The sequence below is a fragment of the Myotis myotis genome, unplaced genomic scaffold, assembly GCF_014108235.1.
Source record: "Myotis myotis isolate mMyoMyo1 unplaced genomic scaffold, mMyoMyo1.p scaffold_m19_p_3, whole genome shotgun sequence".
NCBI classification, from domain to species: Eukaryota; Metazoa; Chordata; class Mammalia; order Chiroptera; family Vespertilionidae; genus Myotis; species Myotis myotis.
In genome coordinates, this window is record NW_023416335.1 from 31,768,536 (window position 1) to 31,794,146 (window position 25,611).

Below are 25,611 nucleotides of genomic sequence, written 5' to 3' on the forward strand. Positions count from 1 at the left end.
CTCCAGGGGAGCCTTTGTGCCATGCTAGAGTCTGAGTCTACACTGTACCCAGAAGGCAATGGGAAGCCTTTGAGAGCCATTCCGTCGCTCTATCATATTACTCTAATTCTTGGCATAGCATTTATCACTATCTACTATTTATCCATTCACTCCTTCATTTATTCATTTCTTTATGGTAATTGCCTGTATCTCTATACTAAAATGTAAGCTACATGAGAGCAGGGACTTTTCCGTATCATTTTCCACGGCATGCCCAGAAAATAATCCAGGCAGTCATAGCACATATTCAATAACTGTTATTGCATGGCTAAAGATTTGTATTTGAGAAAGTGTCCTCCAGCAGCAGTGTCGATGATGGACTAGGGTTTGGGGGTGGAAGGAGAGAGCAAATCATGTGCCAAGACAATAAGTAGAAAATGTGCAGTAAGCTATCCATCCCATTTCCACTTCCATCCAGGCTGTGATATCAGTGCTGAGGACAGGAGAACCAAGGCCCAAGTCTACAGTGTGTGTGGTAGCAAGGTATTCAAGACACAAGGATAGAAGCAGTATTTAGGGGATGAATAAGACAGGCAGACAATGAGAAAGGTGGGCAGTCAAAAGGGTGAGGTACAAATAGAAACATGAACCAGCGAGCAGAAAACCATGATGATCCAGGCGCAGGGCGTAGTTAAAGCCATGGGAGAAGATATGATACATCCCTCCACCCACCCCCAAAAAAATATGCATCAAAGAAAAGGCCTGAGAATGAAGCCTGGGTAGACTCAATCCTTACTGTGGAGCAGATGAGACAAGAGAGTTTAAAAAGGGACAGTAGTAGCTTTAGTGGTTCCCAGGACCCCTATACCATCCACCCCCCAGCTGCTGGGAGGGGTTGGTGGCTCCTGGCTGAATCCCTCTGTGAACTGCCCTCAGTGAAGAAAGCTGCCCTGCCCAAGTTCATGGCAGCTCACATCTAGTGGCTGGTGGATGAAAGTGGGATATAGAGGCCTAGCCCTTCCCTCGTGGTCAGACAATTCTAAAAGGTCATCCCAGCTGAGACTCAAAGTGGGATTGACTGAGGCCCTTCAAACTCAACAACAAACTTCAGATCTCCCTCTGCCCAGGGTTACTTCTGCTATTTCTTTATGGGCATAGATATCAAGGTCACTCCTCAATAAATTTGTTTCGCACAGATCTTTCTCCCCAGGTCTGTTTCCCAGAGAACCTTACCTAAGACAGATGATGGCAGAAGTGATCCAAGGAAAAAGACTCTGAAATAGAATCATAGAGCTGGATCATCCACATGCTGGCTAGAAATGAAAACCCAACAACCTGGTGGGAAGTGAGGCCCTGACAATCCCCAGCTTGCTGGAAAGGTACAATTGTTAAAACTTTTATTGGTGATGAACTGGGATGGGAAATGTGTGGAAGAGACTGCCTTGGTAGGTGCAATACCCAGGCTTTTGAGAGATTCCAAAAGGTACCTCCTCTGAGAACAATGAAAACTGGTGGCTCTTGCTGAATCACTGATCACTAAAGAAAGACAATGGGAGGCTTAGAGCTGTGATTCAGCAATTGGAAGTGTGAAAGTTAGAAAGCCTCATTGGTGACATCTAAGACTTTCACCTCCTATGAATGGAGGGCAGAAAAAGCTAAGGCTAATGCCCAGGACTTCGTTTATGAGAATAGCAGCACTTCCAACAATCTGACTCTTCATCCCTGGGAAATCTGCTATGACAATGTCAGTGGCTTACTTGGTATGACTGGGACCCTACCGCCTGAATGGAGACATCAGAGTTAATGCTGGTGGTTGGAATGCTAAAACTCCACTCGGAGCCAGGTGGGCCTGCCAAAGGGGCCCTCTCTACCCTGTTGAAGCGGTACGTGTGCCTTGTTTGAACATGAAGCAGAAATCTCTGCACTGGAAGACAATACACAACCTTTCCCTACTCTCACGCCCATCAGGTCAATAACTAGAGTGCGGTGCAAATAGTGCATGGCAGGGAAGTGCTGGGCCTGCTGCCGAGTAAAAGGAACTAAACCCCAGAGGCTTGCAGAATCCAGCCCATGTATACTGACCGAGACAGAGATTGTTTATGGGACTGGGTCTTAAAGATGATGGATCAAAGGCCGCAAAAGATAAAGTTGGGTAAGGGTGAGGTGACTTATATGAGTGCAGTCTATTGCAATATATGATTTAAATCCTGACAAGGACTCTGGGAGATCATTTCAAAATGCTGCTGGGATGACTCTGGGAACTCTGAACAAAATTATGGCCCACGTTAAGCAATACTGCAATGCCAGAACTGATGTCACAAATGAAAGGTGTGATAAAATTCAACCCCTGAGCCAGTTTTCTGACCCAGGCTCCACTAAATAGAGACCAGTTCCTCAGGAGTCCCTATGGCAAGTGAATACAGTAAGGATTCCTAGTTCTTTGACAAATGGATTTGTAGTCATTTATTTAGGGAACAATACACTGGGAAAGTGGAATATTAAAGAATGGAAGTACATTTATATTTTCTCTACTTTGTATATATTTGAAGTTTCCCATAATACGAAGTTAAAGAAAAATACAGAAAAGGGGTGTGTGTCAATGAATACTGTTTAGGTGGCAAGTATAGAAAACCAGGAAACCAAAACTTACCTTCCCCTCATCTCTCAGCAGCTGTTCTAGGCACTGGGGATGCAGCAGTGAGCAAAACAGGTGAAAAGTCTTGCCTTTATAAAGGTAAGTTTCTAGTGGGGGGAGACAGACAATAAACAAAATAATTAAGACTAGAAAAGTGTGTGTGTGCAGACCCTGCTTTTTCTTCCCTTCCCTGAGGGTAGAGGATATAGCCTTTGAGAGCATATAACTGATTCAGAGATGAAGGCAGTGCCATGAAAATATTCTATGAAGGCACTAGGATCACAGATTACATATACAAGTTCTCCCTGGATCCTATTTTTATGGTTTAAACTGTATTTCTACCATAAAAGGACTTACAGCATGGAAAGAATCACCTATAGGGAACCCAGAGTCAACTATGCACTCCACAAGGCTGATTTTTACTATGGGCTTCATGAGATGCAAAATGTCTATAGCAGATCCACACCCTACACCCTCTGTCATTCAAGTTGGCTGGGGAGACCAGAGTCTCTTTCCCAAGATATTAAGCAAAAGCTCCATTATGTGTCATTGGCTCTGATTGGGTCATGAACCCTAAACCAACCATTGTCGCCCGATGAATGAACTGCATTGATTGACTTAGGACTGCGTCTCCTGTGCCTTTCCTGAGCTGAGGGCGGAGTCTTGCTCAAGGACTATTCACATATTACAAATGGCAGGATTTGTTTTGACAGTAGAGTCAACAGGACTTGATGATGAAGTTAAAAGAAATAATAGAGCAGTGATTTTCAATGGGGGTACCACCACTCAGAAGGAAGTTTTAAAAATTTACGGGAGTATTTCTGATTGTCACAATCAGTGAAGGGGAACTACTGACATTTAGTAGGCAGGAGTTAGAGACACCCTGAGGCTCAGCCAAGGAAGAAAAGGTATGCAGAGCAATTTGAAAAGAGCAGATAGACCCGTGATGGCAAACCTATGACACGCGTGTCAGACGTGACACGCGAACTCATTTTTTTGGTTGATTTTTCTTTGTTAAATGGCATTTAAATATATAAAATAAATGTCAAAAATATAAATCTTTTTTTTACTATGGTTGCAAATATCAAAAAAATTCTATATGTGACATGGCACCAGAGTTAAGTTAGGGTTTTTCAAAATGCTGACACGCCGAGCTCAAAAGGTTCGCCATCACTGAGCTAGACCTTAGACCTGCACCATTTTCACATATCTTATCTAAAATTAAGCCTGAATGTCTGCTCTCAACGAGGTGTGCTACAAAGAGGAGATTTGTTTTCTATGATACTATCATCACCCCTGACCCATATCATAACAAAGAAAATTATTTTGTCCCCATATTTACAAATAATAAATAGAGTTCATTTATGAGTACAGTACTTCCTCCTTTTATTCTTTTTTTACATTAAGAGTCTCAGTCTGTAACTTGTCTGGACACATTATCAACTTACACTCTTTAATTAAGGATAGTTTCCTCGTCCTCTTATTTTATCTCCTTGGGGGAAAAGCACCATCAATTGTGAAGCCCTTCTGATTTTCCCGATGGTCATTAGGGAGGGAGGGGCCTCACACAATCAAATAGGGGAAAAGGGACATCCTGATGCTCAGCAGAGGAGGGGAAAGTGCAGCTGGAGTTAAAACTTAGTACACAGGACACACAATACTGCGGGGAAGGCCTGGAGAGGGGGCGAGCAAGAGAGGGAGGAGGTCAAGGCGGGAGGAAGCATTTGTAATGCTTTCAACAATAAAGTTAAAAAAAAAAACTTAGTACACACTTAAGTGGAAAAGGCTATTCAAAAGAATATTAATAACATGCATTTTTAAAGCATTATAGCATTTGTCTAGGAAAACATTTGAATCCTATAAATCAATCATAGTGTTTGTCCAAGAAGTAGAGGCAACAAGAATTCATTTGTTGGTTAAGTTTTTTAACATAGAATACCTGGTATGAAGATTACTGGGCTATAGAAGGGCTGATTTTTTTTTCAACATTGGAGTAACTGTCGTTTTCCTAAAACTAATTTCTAATAATCCAACATTGGTTTTCAATCAGTGTCCACTCAGATCTCTGCTCTTCTGTGTCCCTGAGCTTTCTATTCAGAATGACTTCTGATCTTGCTTCTCTTAAATCCAAATGACTCCCAGAAGCAGATGCAGGAATCTCATGACTTTATTGTGGATGGTTAGTTTCCACTGCTGAGTAACTCATCACCCTAAAATTTAGTGACTTAAAACAATGACACTCATTATCTCACAGTTTATCTGGGTCAGGAATCTAGGTACAGCTCAACTGGTTCGTTTGGCTCAGGGTCTCTGATAAGGCTACAACCAAGATATCATATGGAGCTGCACTCATGTGAAGGCTGAGCTAGGGATGGTCTGCTTCTAAACTGGCTCATGCGGGCATTCCAGGATTCAGTTCCATGGAGGCTTTTGAAGGGAGGGCCTCAATTCTTCACTGACAATGGGGCAGAGGTTGTACATAGTTTGTTTTAACATGAGCCTCTCTATATAGTAGCTTGCTTCATCAGAAGAAGCAAGAGTCCTTTGGTTGCTCTCTAACCAAAGGACTTGTATGCATGCATATTAGCATAACCAATGGACACAGACACTGGAGGGGTGGGGGCTTGCCCAGGGGAAAAAGGAGACATACGTAAAACTTTAGACAATAAATTTTAAAATAAATAAATAAAAGAAGAAGCAAGAGTGAGAGTGGGCAGGAGTGGGGTTGTGGGTGGAGGGATGATGGAAGTCATAGTGGCTTTTATCAAAAAATCTTGGAAGTGATTTCTAATTATATTGCCCCATTCTATTCTATTCTATTCTATTCTATTCTATTCTATTCTATTCTATTCTATTCTATTCTATTCTATTCTATTCTATTCATAAAGCCACTAGGTCCACCTGCACTCAAGGAGAAAGGATGACACAATGGTGTCACAAATTACAAAAATTTGTAAATTTGTAAATTTGTAATTTGTAAATTTGTAAATTACACAAAGGTGTAATTTAACTAGGAGCCTTTTAACAAGCTACTAACCATAAAGCCCAAGCATTTGCGTATTAAAATATATATTTAGAGGGAAACCAAGATGGCAGCATAGGTAATCACCAATACTTGCTGCCTCTCACAACCACATAAAAGTTATAACTAAACAGCAGAATAACTCCCACCCAGAACCATGGGAAAGCTGGCTGAGTGGAAGTTCCACAACAGAGAGGTGAAGAAAACTCATTGAGACTGGTAAGAGGTGCGGAGGCACGAAAAGTGCTGGAACCTGGATGTGCTGTTCTTTAAACTGGAGGGAGATACAAGCTCCTGCTTGCTCTGAACTCCAGGTCCAAGCGAGACTCTGGGGGACCCAGAGTAAAATGGGGGGAAACTGGACTGAAGGCATTGGGACAGGAATGCGAGAGTGGCTTACTCTTAGAGGTGCTCCCAGCGAGCATTGTTTCTGCACGGGTGTGGGGTATGCGGAGAACCAGGGAATTCTCCAGTTCAGGGCAGCCATTGCTGTTTGCTCCACCCTGATGATTCCCAGAGACCCTGCCCCACCCAATTTACAACCCTACCCAAGCTGTGTGCATCAGCTTTTGCATATGAATGGCCTGTCCTTTCACCTAAAACAAACAGCAGCTGGGTCAGAGAGCCCCAGAGATTCCAAAAGAAGAACCACTACCTGGCAGCAGCAGCAGCCTTGCTACACAGCTGGGCCTCATCTGGGCACTTTCAAACCCATACAAAGAGGAGGAATCTGCAGATGTCTCTGTAGCTCCTGCTGATCGGCCCCAGACAGTGGCTGACCTTGCACCGCCTTGGAGATCCAAGAGCCAGTGTACCCAGTGGTCAGCATGAGACTATAACAGACTACAATTCTTCACATCCATAAGAGACACAACACACTCAAAGGGCAGACTCAGTGAGCACCAAAGCCCCACTGAAGCAAGTCCTGCCCCATAAGGGTGTCTCCTGCACAACAGATCTTCCAGTGTAGACACAGCTGGCCATCACAGCCAATTGACCAGGAGGTCAAATCCTCCCAGTGATACCAACAGCAATCAAGGGTTAACTACAACAAGACTGTGCAAACAGCCCACAAAGGGGTGCATCAAGAGTGTCCACCTCAGGTGACTAGGGAGGCTGAGTCACTGGGCCCTATAGGACACCATCCACACAAGGCCACTCTATCAACTCAAGGAGACCTACCAAGTACATAGAAACAAACACAGGGAAGCAGCCAAAATGCAGAGACAAAGAACATGTCACAAATGAAAGAAATGGATGAAAGCAAACTACTGGATATAGAGTTCAAAACCATGGTTATAAGGTTACTCAAGAATCTTCTAGATACCTCCGAGAAATTTAGTGAGACCCTCAAGGATATGAAAAAGGGCCAATCAGAAATTAAGCATACACTGACTGAAATAACGAATAATATGCAGAGATCCAACAGCAGACTAGAGCAGTGATGGTAAACCTTTTGAGCTTGGCATGTCAGCATTTTGAAAAATCCTAACTTAACTCTGGTACCCTGTCACATATAGAAATTTTTTGATATTTGCAACCATAGTAAAACAAAACCTTGTATTTTTGATACTAATTTTATATACTTAAATGCCATTTAACAAAGAAAAATCAACCAAAAAAATGAGTTCGTGTGTCACCTCTGACACACATGTCATAGGTTCACCATCACTGCACTAGAGGATCCCAAGAATCAAGTCAAAGATTTGAAATACAAAGAAGCAAAAAACACCCAGCCAGAAAAGAAAAAAGAAAAAGAATCCAAAAATATGAAGATAGTGTAAGGAGCCTCTGGGACAACTTCAAGCATACCAACATCCAAATTATGCCAGAAGAAGAGAGAGAGCAAGATATTGAAAACATATTTGAAGAAATAATCACAGAAAACTTCCCCTACCTGGTGAAAGAAATAGACTTACAAGTCCAGGAAGTACAGAGAACCCCAAACAAGAGGAATCTAAAGAGGATCACACCAAGACACATCATAATTAAAATGCCAAGAGCAAAAGACAAAGAGATAATCTTAAAAGCAGCAAGAGAAAAACAGTTAGTTACCTACAAGGGAGTACCCATACGACTGTCAGCTGATCTCTCAACAGAAACTATACAGGCCAGAAGGGAGTGGCAAGAAATATACAAAGTGATGAATAGCAAGAACCTACAACCAAGATTACTCTACCCAGCAAAGCTATCATTCAGAATTGAAGGTCAGATAAAGAGCTTCATAGACAAGAAAAAACTAAAAGAGTTCATCACCACCAGACCAGTATTATATGAAATGCTGAAGGGTATTCTCTAAGAAGAGGAAGAAAAAGGTAAAGATAAAAATTATGAACAACAAAGTGACAACAAATACATATCTATCAACAAGTGAATCTAAAAATCAAGTGAATAAAAAATTTGAAGAACAGAATAAACTGGTGAATATAATAGAATCAGGGGCATAGAAAGGGAGTGGACTGATAGTTCTTGGGGGAGAGGGGGGTGTGGAGGGTATGGGAAGAGATTGGACAAAAATCTTACACCTATGGACGAGGACAATGGGGGGCAGTAAGGGCATGGGGTGGGGTGGGAAGCAGTGGAGGGGAGCTATAGGGGGAAAAAAGAGAAACAACTGTAATAATCTGAACAATAAAGATTTATTCAAAAAAATAAAATAAAATAAAAGAATTTAAGTGAAAAAAAATATATATATTATATATTTATACAATATAAGCTCTATTATAAATTGCATTTCTTTTATTTCTCTATTCATGATGTTTAAGGTATTTTATTAATATTTTACTAGGTTTAAGTTATATTGTCAATGAACTTCATTTTAGAAGATAAAAGAGAGTACTGCAAAATATTTTTTATTAAAAAAGAAGGACATTGAGTCTGACAGAGTGGGGGAATACTCTCCCAGATTATGTACAGTTCTAAAAGAAATGAAGCATTAGAGAGCTTGACATGGGGCAAAGAAAGGGAATAGAAATCCTTGAGAAGCCAGTGGAGATGGGAATCAGGGCACATTAGAGAGACGGAATTTCAATAAGGACAAAATAAGTATTAAAGGAACTCAGAGGAAACAGGATAATGATTTTCAAATATCTGAATGGCTGGCTATCTTGTGGAAAAGGAATTATATTACATTCAATATTGCCCAAATCAGTAGACTTAGACCAATAACTGGTATTAGAAGTCATGATGATGCATGAATAGGAAAGAATAAATTTTTACCAATCAGAGCCATACAAAGATAAACAAGGCAACAGGGAAATGGATTTAACAAACCTTATTGCATGCCTGTATACATGCCTATGCTGCTTCATCAAATGATGGAAGATTAGAACAGGAAGTGACTGGAATAAATGCCATTAAGATCCCTCCTAACCACAATGTCCTCTAATATTACAAACTGACAAATGAACTCACATTTGCTAAGAAGCTGTTTTATGAATACATTTTTTCATATTCTTGAGGAGCTTGTCTTTTAGAAGAATAACTTTGTCTTTTTAGTTTATGTCCTGTTTGTGTGCAAGAAGTCAGCATCTACTCAAGGTTACAGATAGTAGAAGGCAGAAGATACAAACTAGAACAAGGATAATAGGCAAATGGATAACGTCCATTAGAGGGTTACATTAAATAATCCCTTCATTTAAAAATATTTATTGAACAACCTCTATGTGCCAGCTCTGTGTTAATTATTGGGAATGGTGCTAGAGGCTAGTTACAATTTTAATAGAAAGATATCCTGAGCTGAGTGAAAGTAGGACAGGGAGAGAGAAAGACTGAGCAGCACATAACTACCTCTGAACATTTCAGACACTGACAACTTGGTGGAGGTTAATTATGATAGCTAGGAACATTTTATATTTGACACAGATGTGGAAAGTTTTTCTTGAACATCCAGTGATGAGGCAGAGAGGAACTGTCTTTCATTGGGCTTCTAGAGGCAGAGCCTGAGAGAGGATATTTGTTCAAGAGGTTTACTTAGAGAGTAATCTTAGGAGAAGAGGAGCACAGGAAGCAGGATAGAGCAGGAGGAAAAGCCAAGCAAGGACGTAATTTCAGTCTGATCCCACAGGGAGATTTGGAATGGTGATTGTGTACAGAGTTCATTCTACCTTGAGGCAAGGTGTGGCCATTTAAAACCCCTGTGTCATTCAGTTATTGGCCACAGTCCATGTGGATTTAGCAACATGAATATGATTTATGACCTTAATGGAAGCAGGTCCAGTGGTGAGGTAGGGGCACAAACCTACTGAGTATGCTCAAGGGAGAATGGAAAGGGAGAAATTGCAAACAGTGGGTATAGAGAGCTCTTCTGAGAAGTACTACTACAAATGGGAGCAAAGAAATGGCATCATAGCTGGATAGGTACATGGGGTCAAGTGGAGGATTTTTAAATAGAAAAAAGAGATATAATTTTATGCCGAGAGAAATATTCTAACAGAGTAGACAAAATGATGTTGCCAAGAGAAAGGCAAGATTTAAGGGAGCAAAGGGAATAGAAGCCAGTGAATAAGTGGAAGGTGTGGCCTTAATGAGGATAATTCATCTCTAGGAACACAAAAAAATATAGAGTATAAGGAAATATATTCATATAAATAAGACGGCAGGTATGGTGATGGGAGCATGCAGAAATTCTCTTCTGACTGGTTTCGTTTTTCTCTGAAATAGAAATCACAGTCAGGAGTGAAAAGTGACCAAGAAAGGGCACTGAAGAAGATAGAAAAAAATATAGGTTTGAGGAGAGAGGAGAAAGGGTTAAATAGTTACCTAGAAAGTGAGAAAGTAAATGGAGTAGGGAAAATTAAGGTTATAAATATCTTTACTAATTCAAATAGCATTTGAGTTGATGATTTGAGATTCCCTAAGTATATAGTCTGAAAATAATGGCATCTGATAGTCTATGTCATAATATGTCCTTTATTTCTGTTTCCTTCTCATTATACTAGCCAAAACTTCTAAAACACAAAGTTCTGTTGATTTTTGTCTCAAATATCTCATTCTACTCTTTTCTCCTAATTTCAACTATTACCACCTTAGGACACGCTAACATCTTGCCTGAATACTATGATAACCTCTTGTCTGGCCATCTTCCAATCCATTCTCTATTCCAAAGGCCAAGTGAGTTTTTCAGTACATAAATCTGATCCTGTAACCATCACTCTAAATCCTGCAATGATTCTCACTGCTTTTTAGCTAAAGACCCTAAACAACCTGCTCCTGTGTACATCTCTGCTTCATCACATACCTCTTCCTTCTTGGTCAGTACCAGCCACACAATCCTTTTCTCAAGTAATTGCAAGCTTTCCCCTCTGAAATACACTGACACCTTCCCAACTTTGCTCAGTTAATGCCTATTAACCTTTAATTTCTTATAAAATATTAAAGAGAGGTAAAGAAAAATGGAAGGTACACTGAGAAGATTAATATATATTTAATTGGAGTTTCAGAAGTAATGGAGAGAGAAAGAATGAAGAACAAGCAATATTTGAGGATGTATTTACTGAGACATCAAGATGCTGTCAAAAATTTACCATTGCCTTAAAATTTCCAAAAAGACATCAGTATGTATACTCAAATACTTAGTAAATACCAACCACAATAAATAAAAGGAAATTCATACCTGTACACAGTACAGAAAAATGAAAGAACTATGGGATTAAAAATAGGAGCCAGAACAAAACAAAAAAACACACATACTAGTATTACATTTAATGGAGTGGCAATTAGAGTTTCAGATTATTTCTCAATAGCAACAATGAAGACCAGTAGGCAGAAGAATGATGCTGTCAAAAATTTACCATTGCTCTAAAATTGAAGACCAATAGAAATATCTTTTAAGAACAAGGCAAAGTAAAAAAACATTTTCTGAGACTGAGAATTTTCCCCTGGCTATACCTCACTATAGGAAAGCCTAAAGGAAACAGAAAGTGATCCAGATGGAACATCTGAGATGGAAGAAGAAATGAAGAGCAAAATGGTGCAAATCAGTAAATAGGGAAAATGGCAATGTGGGACAATGATAGTGACACAGTTAGAAGAGTTTAAAAAATGAATTCAGCCCTAGCCGGTGTTGCTCAGTGGATAGAGCAGCCATGGGCAAACTACGGCCCGTTTGAAATGAATAAAACTAAAAAAAAAAAAAGACCGTACCCTTTTATGTAATGATGTTTACTTTGAATTTATATTATTCACACAAACACTCCATCCATGCTTTTGTTCCAGCCCTCCGGTCCAGTTTAAGAACCCATTGTGGCCCTCGAGTCAAAAAGTTTGCCCACCCCTGGGATAGAGTGTCAGCATGCGGACTGAAGGGTCCCGGGTTCAATTCTGGTCAAGGGCACATGCCCAGGTTCCAGGCTCCATTCCCAGTAGGAGACGTGCAGAAGGCAGCCAATCAATGATTCTCTTGCATCACTGATGTTTCTATCTCTCTCTCCCTCCACCTTCCTTTCTGAAATCAATAAAAATATATTTTTAAATGAATTCATCTTTTAAGTCCTTATATTTTTCTAGATGTAGGATAGATATTGATTAATTTTAGACTTTGACAATTTAAGCATATGATTGGACTTCCAAAATTCCAATCTTTTTATTTTAACTGGACCATTTGCATTTGATTGATAAATTAAAGCTTAGCTGTGAAAGATAAAATTTGAAACATTATGAGAAGTAAGGAAGATGTTTATGACCTCAAAGTAAGCAAGGATGTTTAAAAACAAGACAGAAAGATACTTTATTAAAGAGAGGGCTGATACATTGGACTACACTTAAATTAAGAACATTTGTTCACCAAAAGACATCTTAAAGAAGGTAAAAATACTAGACATAAAGTATCTGAAGGTTTTACAATACATATAATATCAGGAGTACCATAGAAAATAAAGAACTCCCATTACTCAATAAGAAAAAAACAAATAATGGAAAATATATAAATAGGAATTTTACAAAAGAGGAAACTCAAATGGTAATAAACATTTGAAGAAATGATTAACCTTATTAGCAATATAGGAAATGCAAATTAGAACTACAACTAACCAGCATTTTCATATCCAACAGCTGAAAAAGTTAAGAAGTCTGAAGTCTATACCCTAAGGTTGTCAAGGGTATAGAATGATGGAAACTGTGGAATGCTTGGGATAGTGTAAATTTGTAAAGAAAAATCTGCAATCTAGTTAGTCTGAACATGTATAATTTTATTACCTGTCAACTCAATTCCTGGAGAATTTCTTGCATGTACCTATATATAATAATATTCATAGAGCATTATTTGTATTAGCAAATAAAAAGGGAAAATGGAAACAATATAAATATCCTTCAACTGTAGAAAAGAGAAAGAATCTTAACATATTCATATAATACCATACTATATTGAACATAATTCAGCTACCCACATGAACACAATAGAAATTCAATAATATTATGTAAAGCAAAGACAAAAAAGCAAAAACTAGTCTCAGAAACAATAATATGGTTTACATAACAGAAAGACTACAAAAATGTGTAGTTTATGGGGACATAAAAATGGTAAACTATAAAGAAAGATACTGCAATTATCACAAAGTTCAGGAAAGTGGTTATTTCAGTGAGAGGCAAAGTATGTGACTCAGGAACATCACATGGGGGACTTGTAAGTTGCTGCTGATGTTCTATTTTAGACAGACTTCTAAATATATCTTCTATTTATATAAATAACAAATTAATATATGAAAACAAATACACTTATGGTTTACACACTCTTGAATGTGTGCTATATTTCACAATCTATCTCACATTTAAAAATTAAAAATAAATAGTAATTGAGGAAGCTAGAGCAATAAATGTAAACAACTTTTTCAAGTTTTTCTGTGATACAGAGTAAAGAAATAGCCTTGTAGGCAGAAAAGTATGACAGGTCAGTAAAAATCCTTTTAAAGATGGAAAACAAAAGTGCCCATGTGAACAAGCTAGTAGAGAAAGAGAAATAGACAAAGCAGAGAAAAAGGAAGAGAAACTTCAGAAATAAAAGCCAGGAGCAGGACGGTGAGGGAGAATGGCATAGGTCAGAAGGGAAGGAGTTTGCCTTTAAGAAACAGCAGAGGTGTCTCACTCTTATAACAGAATGTAGGGGGCAGATATGTGTAGCTTTGGTGAGGAAAAATGAGGGATTTCCTATCTGCTTGCTTGGAAGTCGAGGTTGACAGCTGACAGAGAGGGAGGTGGAGAGGAGGGGATATATCAGTTTTGAAAAGAGTAGAAAAGTAGAGAATATTTTAAAGAACATAGCAGAACGATGAGGGAATGCTAAGTGTTCATATGGGCTTTGTGGTCATTAATTTTCATTGAAACCCTTCAACCTGGTGTACAATTTTCCCAGGTAACTTGTAACTTCCAACAGGTAAAGTTACAGAAGAGCTAGAGAGTTGGGTCTGTAGATTAACCAGGCTTGGAGATGGCTGCAATCAGAGCCAGAGTTTATAAATTATAATATGGGGGAAAGACCAAGAGATTGAGAATGTTACCAAGAGAGGAAGAAATTAAAAAGAGTGATGTTTCCAAGAGTCACAGAGTGATAAGGGAGTGTTCAAATCAAACAAATGCAGTTCATGTGTGGTTCAGAATTGTTGGAGTAAGTGAGCTAGAAGAAGAAATGGCCATGAGATGACAATGAATGAATGAACTCATTGCAAACTGTTGCCTAGTTTATACATTGCTAAGTGCCAGAGGCAAAGACCAACAGTAGTTAATGTATAAATGTGAGAAGTCTGCTAGAAGGCTAATGGACTTTGATATTCAATCAGCATTATATTACCCTGCTGTTGGCAAGATGGCTGAAGGCAATCCCCTAACCTGATAATCCTTTTATTGTTTACCAAACTTTACCATTGATATGCCTGTTTGCATTCCTAAAGGGCAAAAGTGTATTCAAGTAAATAAAAGCTGATGGGCCAAAACCGGTTTGGCTCAGTGGATAGAGCATCGGCCTGCGGACTGAAGGGTCCCAGATTCAATCCCGGTCAAGGGCATGTACCTTGGTTGCAGGCACATCCCCAGTGGGAGATGTGCAGGAGGCAGCTGATCAATGTTTCTCTCTCATTGATGTTTCTAACTATCTCTCTTCCTTCCTCTCTGTAAAAAATCAATAAAAAAATAAATAAATAAAATAAAAGCTGATGGGTCCAGGGTTTCAGAAAGCTTCTCCTTTAGAGGGAAGTTATCTGCCTGGCTCCCCCATGCCTTCTAAATTTATATTTCTTGTCTAGTGTATTCATTTGTGCATCAGCCACTTTTCCAGATCCTGAATCCTTGATGCAAAAGGTTGTGGCAGTTAAGTGGATGTCAAGAAGCCCCACGACTACCAGGTTAAGATCATCTTTAGGAATTATGTATCTAAACAACTTCTGGGAGGCCAAGGAGGTTCCGCAGGAGAGCTCCAGATGGGCTAAGTCAGACAGACAGACAGACAGACAGACAGGGGAGTTATCTGGGGCTCTGAGAAGCAGAGAGAGTCAAAGAGTAAATACAGAGTCTACTGAGGTTCAGGGCAGTGATAATGTCTGGATGGGGACTGGAAGAGGAGAGGAAGCCTCAAGGGCAGGAGCTGAGTACACAAAGAAAGAAGCAGATGCTCTGAGGGAAGATGGCAACAGAATAAGAAATCCAAAACTTTTCACAAAAGTTGCCAAACACCTCTTACTGTAAGTGTCATCCTAGGTTCAAGGCCCAGGATCAGCACGAGAGCTCCTTCCCACAAAGCAATCATTATTGGATTTCGAAGACACTAAGAAGCAACCTGGAAAGGTAGGTTTGGAAAAGACTAACCGTAGTTCAAACGCGGGCCGGAGGGAAAGTTCACATGAGCTGCTTCCCGAAGGTCAGAAAGAATGTATGGCAAAGAAGAAGATACGTCCTAAGTTTTTCTTCTTATTTTTCAGATTAATAAAAAAAAAAAAAAGGAAGTTAATATTTAAAATGTTGTAAAGTTTTAAAGCAATGAAACACTTTTTTTTTTTTTGGCACTGAAATGGATCTACATGAGCCAAACCTAATGGAGTAAGTCAAACAAGAAGCCAATTTAAGTGTCCTTTATGCTTCAAGGCGGATTTATTTACCTTCTTGTTCACCTTCTAATGTAAGAGATTTGAAGGTTTGAAGGCTAAGTGACTCCCTTTCCTGTCTTCTTCCATTATGCGCTTACTGTTCATCTCCTCAACCTTCTGCTCCTCCACTCCATAGCTATCTCTTGCTGGTGACCTCGAAAACTTTGATCTTTGCTAATACTTGTGTGCTAATGACTCTTAACTCCTACCTCCACCCCCAAACTCAATCCTGAGCTCCAGTCTCCTGTGTTTTAAACTGCCCACTGAAAATCTCCATTTGAGTGTCCATGTAGACCCAAAAGAGGTTCTTCATTATGAATGTCTCCCAAAGTCTCCTCAAGCTATTTTCTATGACTGTTCCTTGAAATCCCAACTACCAGAGCCCTGAATGTTCCCAAACCCCTGGAGGTCATCCCATGCTGCTCTCCACACTGAATATCCTATCACTCATCAAAGCTTAAGAATTTCACTCATTTGACATCTGATATTCAATCATTGAACATTAAAAAAAGTGTTCACTAGTAATCAGAAAATACAAATCAAAAGGAAAGGGGGAAAAATTTGTCAACCAGATGAAAAAGATAATACTGAATGCAGTTAGGAATCAAATGAAAGAAAGCTTTCAGAGTGCAGCTGGTGGGAAGGCAAAATCTTTGCAGGCCAGTCTTGCAATGAGCTACAGAAGTCTTTATAAATGCATTTCCTTTAACTCAGTCACTTCATGTCTAGCAATCTACACCAAGAAAATAAACCAGGAAATACATAAGTATTTAACTACACATAACCTCACTACACTTTTTTTAAACAGTAAAAAGTTATAAATTGCATAAGTTCGTAAACATCCTATGTAAAGGATTTGTTAAATTATGGTACATTTGTCATTTCTATGAAGGCTTAAGAATGATTATGTAGCCCTAGTCGGTTTGGCTCAGTGGATAGAGCATTGGCCTGCGGACTGAAGGGTCCCAGCTTTGATTTTGGTCAAGGGCACATGCCCAGGTTACGGGCTCGGTCCCCAGTGAGGGGCTTGCAGGAGGCAGTTGATCAGTGGTTCTTTCTCATTGATGTTTCTCTCTCTCTCTCCCTCTCCCTTCCTTTCTGAAATCAATAAAAACAAAAAATAAAAAAGAATGATTATGTAGGTATGTATTTACTGACATAAATGATATCCACACATATTTTAATTATTTTTTAAAAGTTATTATTTGAAAGAGAGAGAGAGAGAGAGAGAGAGAGAGAGAGAGAGAGAGAAACATTGATTTGTTGTTCCACTTATTTATTCATTGGTTGCTTCTAGTTAGTGCCCCGACGGGATTAAACCTGCAACCTTATTGTATCGGGAAGACACTCTAACCAATTGAGCTCTCTGGTCAGGCCTTCAATATATTTTTAGACATAAAGAACGATTGTAAAGCAATATATCTTGTTTCCATTTTAGTTAAAAAATATTTATGTATGTGTCTAAACAGAAAAGATATTCTAGGGACTACTACCTATATAATTCTTTTTTAAATATAACATTATTTCAAAATAAAACAACTAAAGGAAAAACACTGAAACACTGGTTGAAGATTTCTGTTTGTTAAAAAAAGCATATGAACTTCATTAAGTTAAATCTTAGATCAGCACATAAATATGCGGGAGTAAACTTTGAGACCATAAAAGGTAGGATGAATGCAAAACTGCAATACCTATGATCTGAGGTTAGGGACTGCCTACTAAAAAAACAGAGAAAGCTGCTTCCTGCTCTCTTTCTGCAGCCAAGTTATTACTAAATCAGGTAAAATAAATGTCTCACATTTTTATGTAGAAATGAGATAAAATAAAACAAAAATTTAAAGTCACAAGTTCTAGTTGGACAGAAAATACATTTACTTAAAGTAAAACAACACCCTGAGGCAACATATGATAAGTACCAGAGAAATACAGGTTAAAGGTGTGGAAGACAAAGGACTGATGAGGTCAAACAGGACGTCAAGAAGAAGGCAGGCTTGAGCCTGACTTAAAAAACAGGCAGCATAGTCCATGGACATGGGCAATAGGGTAGTGAAGATCAGGGGGGTAGGAGGGGCTGGAATGGGGGAATAACGGGGGGGTGGAAGGAATGGGAAATATCTATAATACTATCAACAATAAAAATATTTTACAAAAAGGTAAATATGAGAAAGAAAAATGAAAAATTCATTTCAATTAAGATATATATTAAGGAAATGAAATTGTGGATAATGTGTTTAGGAAAAATTAGAGGACAAACTGAAATGAAAAGAATTCTCTTATAGTAGAACTGTGAGAGATAAAGGTGGCAAGAATTAGATGCAATACACAACCCACACACCCCACACTCAACATATACAACACACATACACAATATACACAGCACACACTCATAGACATACACGACACACAGCCACACCCAACATATACAATACACACACACACAAACTTGCACACCCCATACCCATAACATATATAAGACAACATGCACACACCACACACAATATTTGCAATCACAAAAACACAACACACACACACACAATATCCATCTAAATAAACCACAATACATAGATACACACAAAAACACACAGCACATATAAAACACATACACATACAATACATACACTACACACAAAACATAAGATACACACACCACACACACATATACCACACATAACACACCCAATATATACATAAGCATACCACAACACACACATACACCCTCCACATCCTCACACACAATACACACAAACACACCACAGCACACAACACATACATAAAACCCAAAAAATCACACACCACACACCTCCCCCACACACAACACACAGCAAACATCTAACACAAAACACACGTCACAGATCATGTGCATAAAATGAGACTAAACATCTAATGCCTTGATCTAAAATAAGTTGTATTATGGACAAAATTCCATTTGGTTATAATATAGCTGAATTTATTAATATTTTTGTCATAAAGTATTTGTCTCCATCTGTCAAGTTCCCACTCTCCATCTCCCTCCCTGGCTTTGTCTCCAGCAGACATATGGGGAACTGGTCACCTGGTGGTGGATGGGAAGCAGCGACCAGCAATGTGACTGTTCTATATTCAGGTTTTCAATCATTCTTCCTTCCCCCCCAGGCCTGTCCCCTGTCTGCTCCCACACCTGCTGCTTCCATTGGCTCAGTTCTCCTTGATACCGCCTTCCAGAATGTTGAGATTCTGCCTTCTGCTCCTCTCCTAACTCAGCTAGTTACCATTTTGCTTCCACTTTCCAACTTGTAAAAATACTCTGAATTCATCTGCTATTGTCTCTTCTCCTATACTTTTTGTTTTTATGTCAATTGTTTATACCTTTGTATTACAATGATTTTTCATAATTCTGTAATTGCATGTGTTCACTGTGTTTAAACAAAAGTCCCTATATTAAGTCCTAGTTGTGGAAATGAGAAAGGGGTCTGGATAATAGTAATGGTTAAACCTATCCCCTCTCATTTGAGATAAAGTTTTTCTTGAATCCAATCTCTAAGTTTTTCAAAATAAATGCACACAAAAGCACTCGCATGCGTATCCACCCCCACATACTGCAGAGCATCTGAGACCAACCAAGAAACACCACATTTAAAATAAAATGATCTCAGACTCTTGGCAGTAGGAGTGCCCAACATGATATATAACCATTTTAAGCAAAAATAATAATAACTTTCCCCACAGATATAAATTGATTCTAAGCATGCATGGCTTTGCATTTTAATCCTGTCACTATCAGGTGGAACCACCTTTTATGAAACAAACTGAAACAATGGAAAGAAAAGTCAGTTACTTAAAAATCAGCTGGAGTCCCTACTCACCCATATAACTAAGAAAATCATAAACTTAAATTTCTGGATAGTGTCTAGTTTGGCTTCAGCCTTCAGATATCATGCAGATGAATCTTCAAAACAGTATTTATTTATCTGTTTCATTCATTTACTCATTCAGCCAATCTTTATTGAGCAAATACTATGTTCTAAGCACTGTTTTAAACACAAGGGATGTAGCACTGAATGAGATGGATAAGATTTCTCTTTTGTAGCTTTTGTTCAAGTAATAGGCAGGAACAATAAACACACTGTGCTAATCAGGAAGAAGAAAAACAATGCAAAGTAAAGCAGGAGGATGATAGTGTGGAGAGGACAGGAGAGCTCTTTTAGTAAAAGTGGTCAGAGTAGGCCTGCCTCCTTGAGGAGTGGTATTTGAGCAGACACATGAAAGAAGCAAAAGGAAGATGAATAATGCAAGGGAGTCCCAAATGTAGTGAGGAAATAAACTTCTCAAAGTCTGGGGGTAGAGAAACAGCTAAGTGCAAAGACCCTGGGGGAGAGATAAGTTTGGTATTTGTGAGGAAGACCTAGAAGGTCAACATAGCTGAGCCAAAATGAACAAGCAGAAGTTCAGAGACTCAGATAGTGCTCTTTGTAGGCCACTAAAAAACATTTGAAGATTGTTCTAGCAAGGGAGTGTATGTGGTTTGATTTGCATTGCTTAAATGAGCACATCTGTGCCTTTGCTTCCAGAATACTGACAGTGGAACAGAACCAGGACTAGAGAGGTCCATTAAGGAGAACTGGGAATCATTTAAGAGAGACTAAGGTGGGCTCTACAAAGATGGTGAGAAGAGATCAGGCTCAAGCTATGTACCTAAGTTAGAGCTTATAGGACTTGGTGATTTATTGGACATAGGGTAAGGATGGAATTTGGAGAAGGCCTGAAGAACTGAGTGGCAAAAACTTGGGCTGCAGAAAGTTTGAATAAGGAACAATAAAAGTTTTGTTTTGAATATGGTAAGGTTAAAATTCTCACTGCCCATTCAAGTGGTGATAATAAGTGAGTGGGTGGATATACAAGTCTGGACCTCAGGATAAAGAACAGGGCTGGAAATACAAGTTTGGGAGGGTTATTAGCATTCAGGTGAAATGCAGGGCCTGGAGGATTCCCTGGGGAGGGAGTGCAAATCAGCGGAAGAGAAAGAGAATGCAGAGGAATGACCCTTGAAGGAGGGAAGTGTATGATGCCCTGAGACCAGGAAAGAAGTGTTTTAAGAAGGAAGAAAGGATCTTCTCTAAGCTGCTGAGGGGTAAGATCAGGACTGCAAATAGAGCATTGCTGAGCAGGGGTCACTGGCAACAAGGACAAGAGCTGTGTCGGTAGAGAAGTAGGGATCCCAACTGAAGAGAGTAGAGGGTAAGGAGAATAGTGGTGAAGACATAGAAACAGTAAACACAAAAATAGGTGTTTGGAGAACTGCTTGAAGAAGTGTAGAATCAGGGACTTTTTTTTTTTTTTTTAACATGGGAATTAATTAAGCATGTTTGCAAATTGATGAACTAACTCAGGAGAAGGGGAAAAAAATTAACCATGCAGATGAGAGGAGAACAAGCAGTAATGGGATCTGGACCCAATTTAGGGGTTGAGCTTTGGGACAAGGACAGTTCTTCCATTTCTATTCTGACCCATTCATCTGTGACTCTAACCTTGGCCTAAATCCACTTATATCTAGAAATCTATCGAACTTAATGTCTGTTAAAGCAAGGGACCTCTTGCTGACATTATTTTTCATCTTATTGTAAAAACTTATCATGAGTATTTCAGTATATATGTATTTCCAGCTGACCTAAGTTTTGTTTCAAGTTCATTTTATTTAAAGTAATCATACTTTCATATAGTTTGAAATTAAAAAGTTACAAAAAGCATACAATAAAAAAAAAAAAAATCTCCCTTTTGCTAGTATCTCCCAAACATGCATTCTCCCACCTGGGGGCCAACAATGTCACCATTTCAGAAATAGTTTATGCATATACAAACATTTCTATTTCTCCTTTCTTTTATACTATTAGTGACACATGACTCTGTCTATTGCTTTATTCACTTAAACTTCACCAGATATTATTTGACATCAGTAACCAAGGAACACCGTCATTCTTAAAAAAAAAAGGAAGTCTAATAAGAAAAAAGTATTAAGGCCCCATAAGAGAAACATGAGGACACAAGTAAGAAATGTAAAAACAAAACAAAACAAAACAAAACAAGAAAAAATCATACAGAAATGAAGATAAATTGGAAGTCAAATAAGGGATAAGAGATACTATTGAAGGCATAGTAAAAAATAGAAGCTAGAGATAAGAGAAGTGAACAATGTCAATTAAAAATTTAACAGTATTAAAAGGAAGATAGAAGCTGCCAAAGATTGCAAAGAAAAACAATGTACACATGGTTAGAATCCCCTCACCTATAATAATAGTAATAGTAATAGCAATGATATAAAGCATATTTAAATAAAGAATTAAAAATAAACTTTCCAAACATAAAAGCAAACATGTTTCTGAATAAGAAGAGCACACACTATGTTTGAGAAACTGTATTAGTATCATCAGTGCAAATACATAAGCTAGGAAAGTTATCCAACCTTAAAGAAAGACTCCTCTGGGTGGGTAGACAAAAAGATCAGTTTGGCTTCTGATTTCCTCAGGGCAATGGTCAACACAAGAAGACAACAGAGCAGTCACTCTAAGATTAAAAACAAACAGCAACAAAAACAAGCAAACCCATGATTCAAGGATTTTATATCAAATGAAGGTATCCTTCAAATACAAAGGGGACAGAGAGTTTTGCAGTTGCACGAACTCAGTGAGCACGACTCCCATTAGACATTCTTGAGGAATTCTCAGAGAATGAACTTTAGTCAACCAAAACCATCACAGAAGGACTGGCTCCAAAGGTACTACGGTGATGAAGGGGAAAGAGAAGAATGCATATGCCATGATGCTGATGATGTAGAGATGGCACAATTAACAAACAGAAGCAGGGGAAGAGAATGGAAGACAATCTGCTGAGCGCTGAGAGTGGGAGGATGTGATTCAAAGCTGACACACCAAGTAAGAGAAGTATAAGCAGATCACACTGTTCAAATGTAAATCCTAAGAAATATATTATTATTAATTAGAATCAAGTTAAGAAAAAGAGGAATGGGGATGATTCTAATGTCATCAATACTGTCTAAAAAAAATAAGTGAGTAAAAAGTATGTGTAGTATCTATACTAATAATAGAGAAATATGCAAATTGTCAGTGATGCCGTCACAGTAATAGTAATGACCAAACAGCAGGCTGCATGGGGCGACAAGGCTGGCAGGTTGGTTAGTGAGAGATGACCAAACAAGTGAACAGCAGGCTGTGTGGGGCAACCAGGCAGGCAGGGGGGGGAAATTGGGGGCAACCAGGCCGGCAGGGGCCAGTTAGGGGCAACCAGGCCGGCAGGGGCAGTTGGGGGCAACCAGGCCAGCAGGGGGGTTAGTTAGGTGCAATCAGGCTGCAGGTAGAGGTGGTTAGGGGTGATCAGGCTGCCGAGGGGGGGGGGGCAGTTAGGGGCAATCAGGCAGGCAGGCAGTTGAGTAATTAGGAACCAACAGTTCCTGATTGTGAGAGAGATGTCCGACTGCCGGTTTAGGCCTGACCTCTGATCTCCAGGATTGGGTCTAAAACAGCAGTCAGACATCCCCCAAGGGGTCTCAGATTAGGGAGGGTGCAGGCTGGGCTGAGGGGACCCCTCCTGTGCATGAATTTCGTGCACTGGGCCTCTAGTTATGTATATAAAAGTAGTCAATAAAATGTGAATACATACCTTTAATATAAAAATTCTGTACACAAAGCAAACAGATTATATTGTAAAAGACTTTTTAAAAATACCCTAAATACTGACATACAACATAAAATAATGTGACAGAGCTAATACAAAACATATCTGTTAATCATTAAATGAAAACAGGATTAAATCACCTATTAAAAGAGAAAGATTTTCAGATTTTATCACAAAGTAAAATCCAACACTATGTCATGCACAAGAGATGTGCCCTATAAAAGTGATTCAATTCAGATGAAAATAAAAAGATGGGTAAAGTACAACTAAGCGAATGCAAACAAAAAGAAAGCTTTGGTCCTGATACTAAAACAAGACAGAGTAGAATTCTGGCCCCAAATCATTATAAGTGACATGAGGAGCACTTTGTAATGCACTAACTACCCACAAACAAACCAGGATGCACAAGGAGAAATAGACACAGCCACTCATGGGAAGAGGTTTTAATTCTCCTGTAAGCATAGGATAAATCCATAAGCCAAAAATAAATAAATATCAATAGTGAAAAGACATGATAATATCAATAAACTGAGGAAAAATATTTTCAGTCATATTCAAAACAAAGAATCGATCTTCCTGGTATAAAAGAGTTCCTAGTTCTAGAGGACAGAAGTTCTCCTCCCATTGCAGACACAGCTGATTCTCACAGCCAATTGGCCTGGAGGTCAAATCCCTCCCAGTATTACCTACAACAACCAAGGCTTAACTACAACAAGACTGCGCACAAAGACCACAAGGGTGTGCATCAAGAAAGCATAAAAAATGCGGAGACAAAGAAACAGGACACAACTGATAGAAATGGAGGATATAGAGTTCAAAACCACACTTTTAAGGTCTGTCAAGAACTGTCTAGAAGCCGCCGATAAACTTAGTAAGGCCCTCGAAAAGACTGGTGAGACAGCCGATAAATATAGTGAGATCCTCAAGAAATCTAATGAGACCCTCGATGTTGTGATAAAGAACCAACTAGAAATTAAGCATACACTGACTGAAATAAAGAATATTATACAGACTCCCAACAGCAGACCAGAGGAGCGGAAGAATCAAGTCAAAGAATTGAAATGCGAAGAAGCAAAAAACACCCAACCGGAAAAGCAAAATGAAAAAAGAATCCAAAAATGCGAGGATAGTGTAAGGAGCCTCTGGGACAGCTTCAAGCGTACCAACATCCGAATTATAGGGGTGCCAGAAGAAGAGAGAGAGCAAGATATTGAAAACCTATTTGAAGAAATAATGACAGAAAACTTCCCCTACCTGGTGAAAGAAATAGACTTACAAGTCCAGGAAGCGCAGAGAACCCCAAACAAAAGGAATCCAAAAAGGACCACACCAAGACACATCATAATTAAAATGCCAAGAGCAAAAGACAAAGAGAGAATCTTAAAAGCAGCAAGAGAAAGAAACTCAGCTACCTACAAGGGAATACTCATACGACTGTTGGCTGATTTCTCAACAGAAACTTTGCAAGCCAGAAAGGAGTGGCAAGAAATATTCAAAGTGATGAATACCAAGAACCTACAACCAGGATTACTTTATCTGCCGGGAGCCGGTCCATGCTTGCTGTTTCAAGGGACCTGGCATATATGGCATACTGTTCTTAATATGTTTGCTCACCTTCTTGGCACTATGTGTTTTAACCAAGGTCTCTGAGAAAGGTTGTTTCCCCAGGTAGGGATTTTCCCCTGAAGTTAGGGAGGGAATAAAACCTCTTAACTAGTGCCAGGTGGGTAATTAATCACTTTAACTATGAACAATCATGCTTAAGCTACATAATCTTTACTCCCTGGAATGGAGATAAGAAACGCCCTAACCTTTGTAATAGAGATTGATAGGATTGAATCAACTGGTATAAATACAGATGTAATAAGACAGCAAGACACAGAACTTAGAACACAGAACTTAGAACACAGAACTTAGAACACAGAACTTAGAATACGGAACCAAGAGAGACAGAACCTAGGCACAGAACCTACACAGAACTAGAGACAGAAGAACTTCGCTGGAGAGAACATGGCAAAAGATCCTGGACTGAACCTGACTACAGAAATGGGCAAGAGAACCTGACTAGAACCTGGTGACTGAACCTGACTGGAGAACCTGGACAGAACCTGGCTGGAGAACCTAGCAAGAGAACATGGACACAGAACCTGGCTGGAGATCTGAAGCAGAACCTCTCTGGAGATCCAGACCAGAACTTGGCTGGAGATCCTGGCTGGAGATCCTGGCTAGGCTGCTGATCA

General features: G+C 39.1%; 1 long non-coding RNA gene across 1 annotated transcript in view; it reads right to left on the minus strand.

Moving 5' to 3' along the window:
• Positions 1-2,499: 2,499 nt before the first annotated feature.
• The window catches only part of LOC118650097, a 32,506-nt gene continuing 9,394 nt past the window's right edge, over positions 2,500-25,611 (minus strand). Inside the window, exon 3 of the long non-coding RNA XR_004965853.1 lies at positions 2,500-2,721. This is a non-coding gene — a long non-coding RNA (uncharacterized LOC118650097). The remainder of the gene's footprint in view (positions 2,722-25,611) is intronic.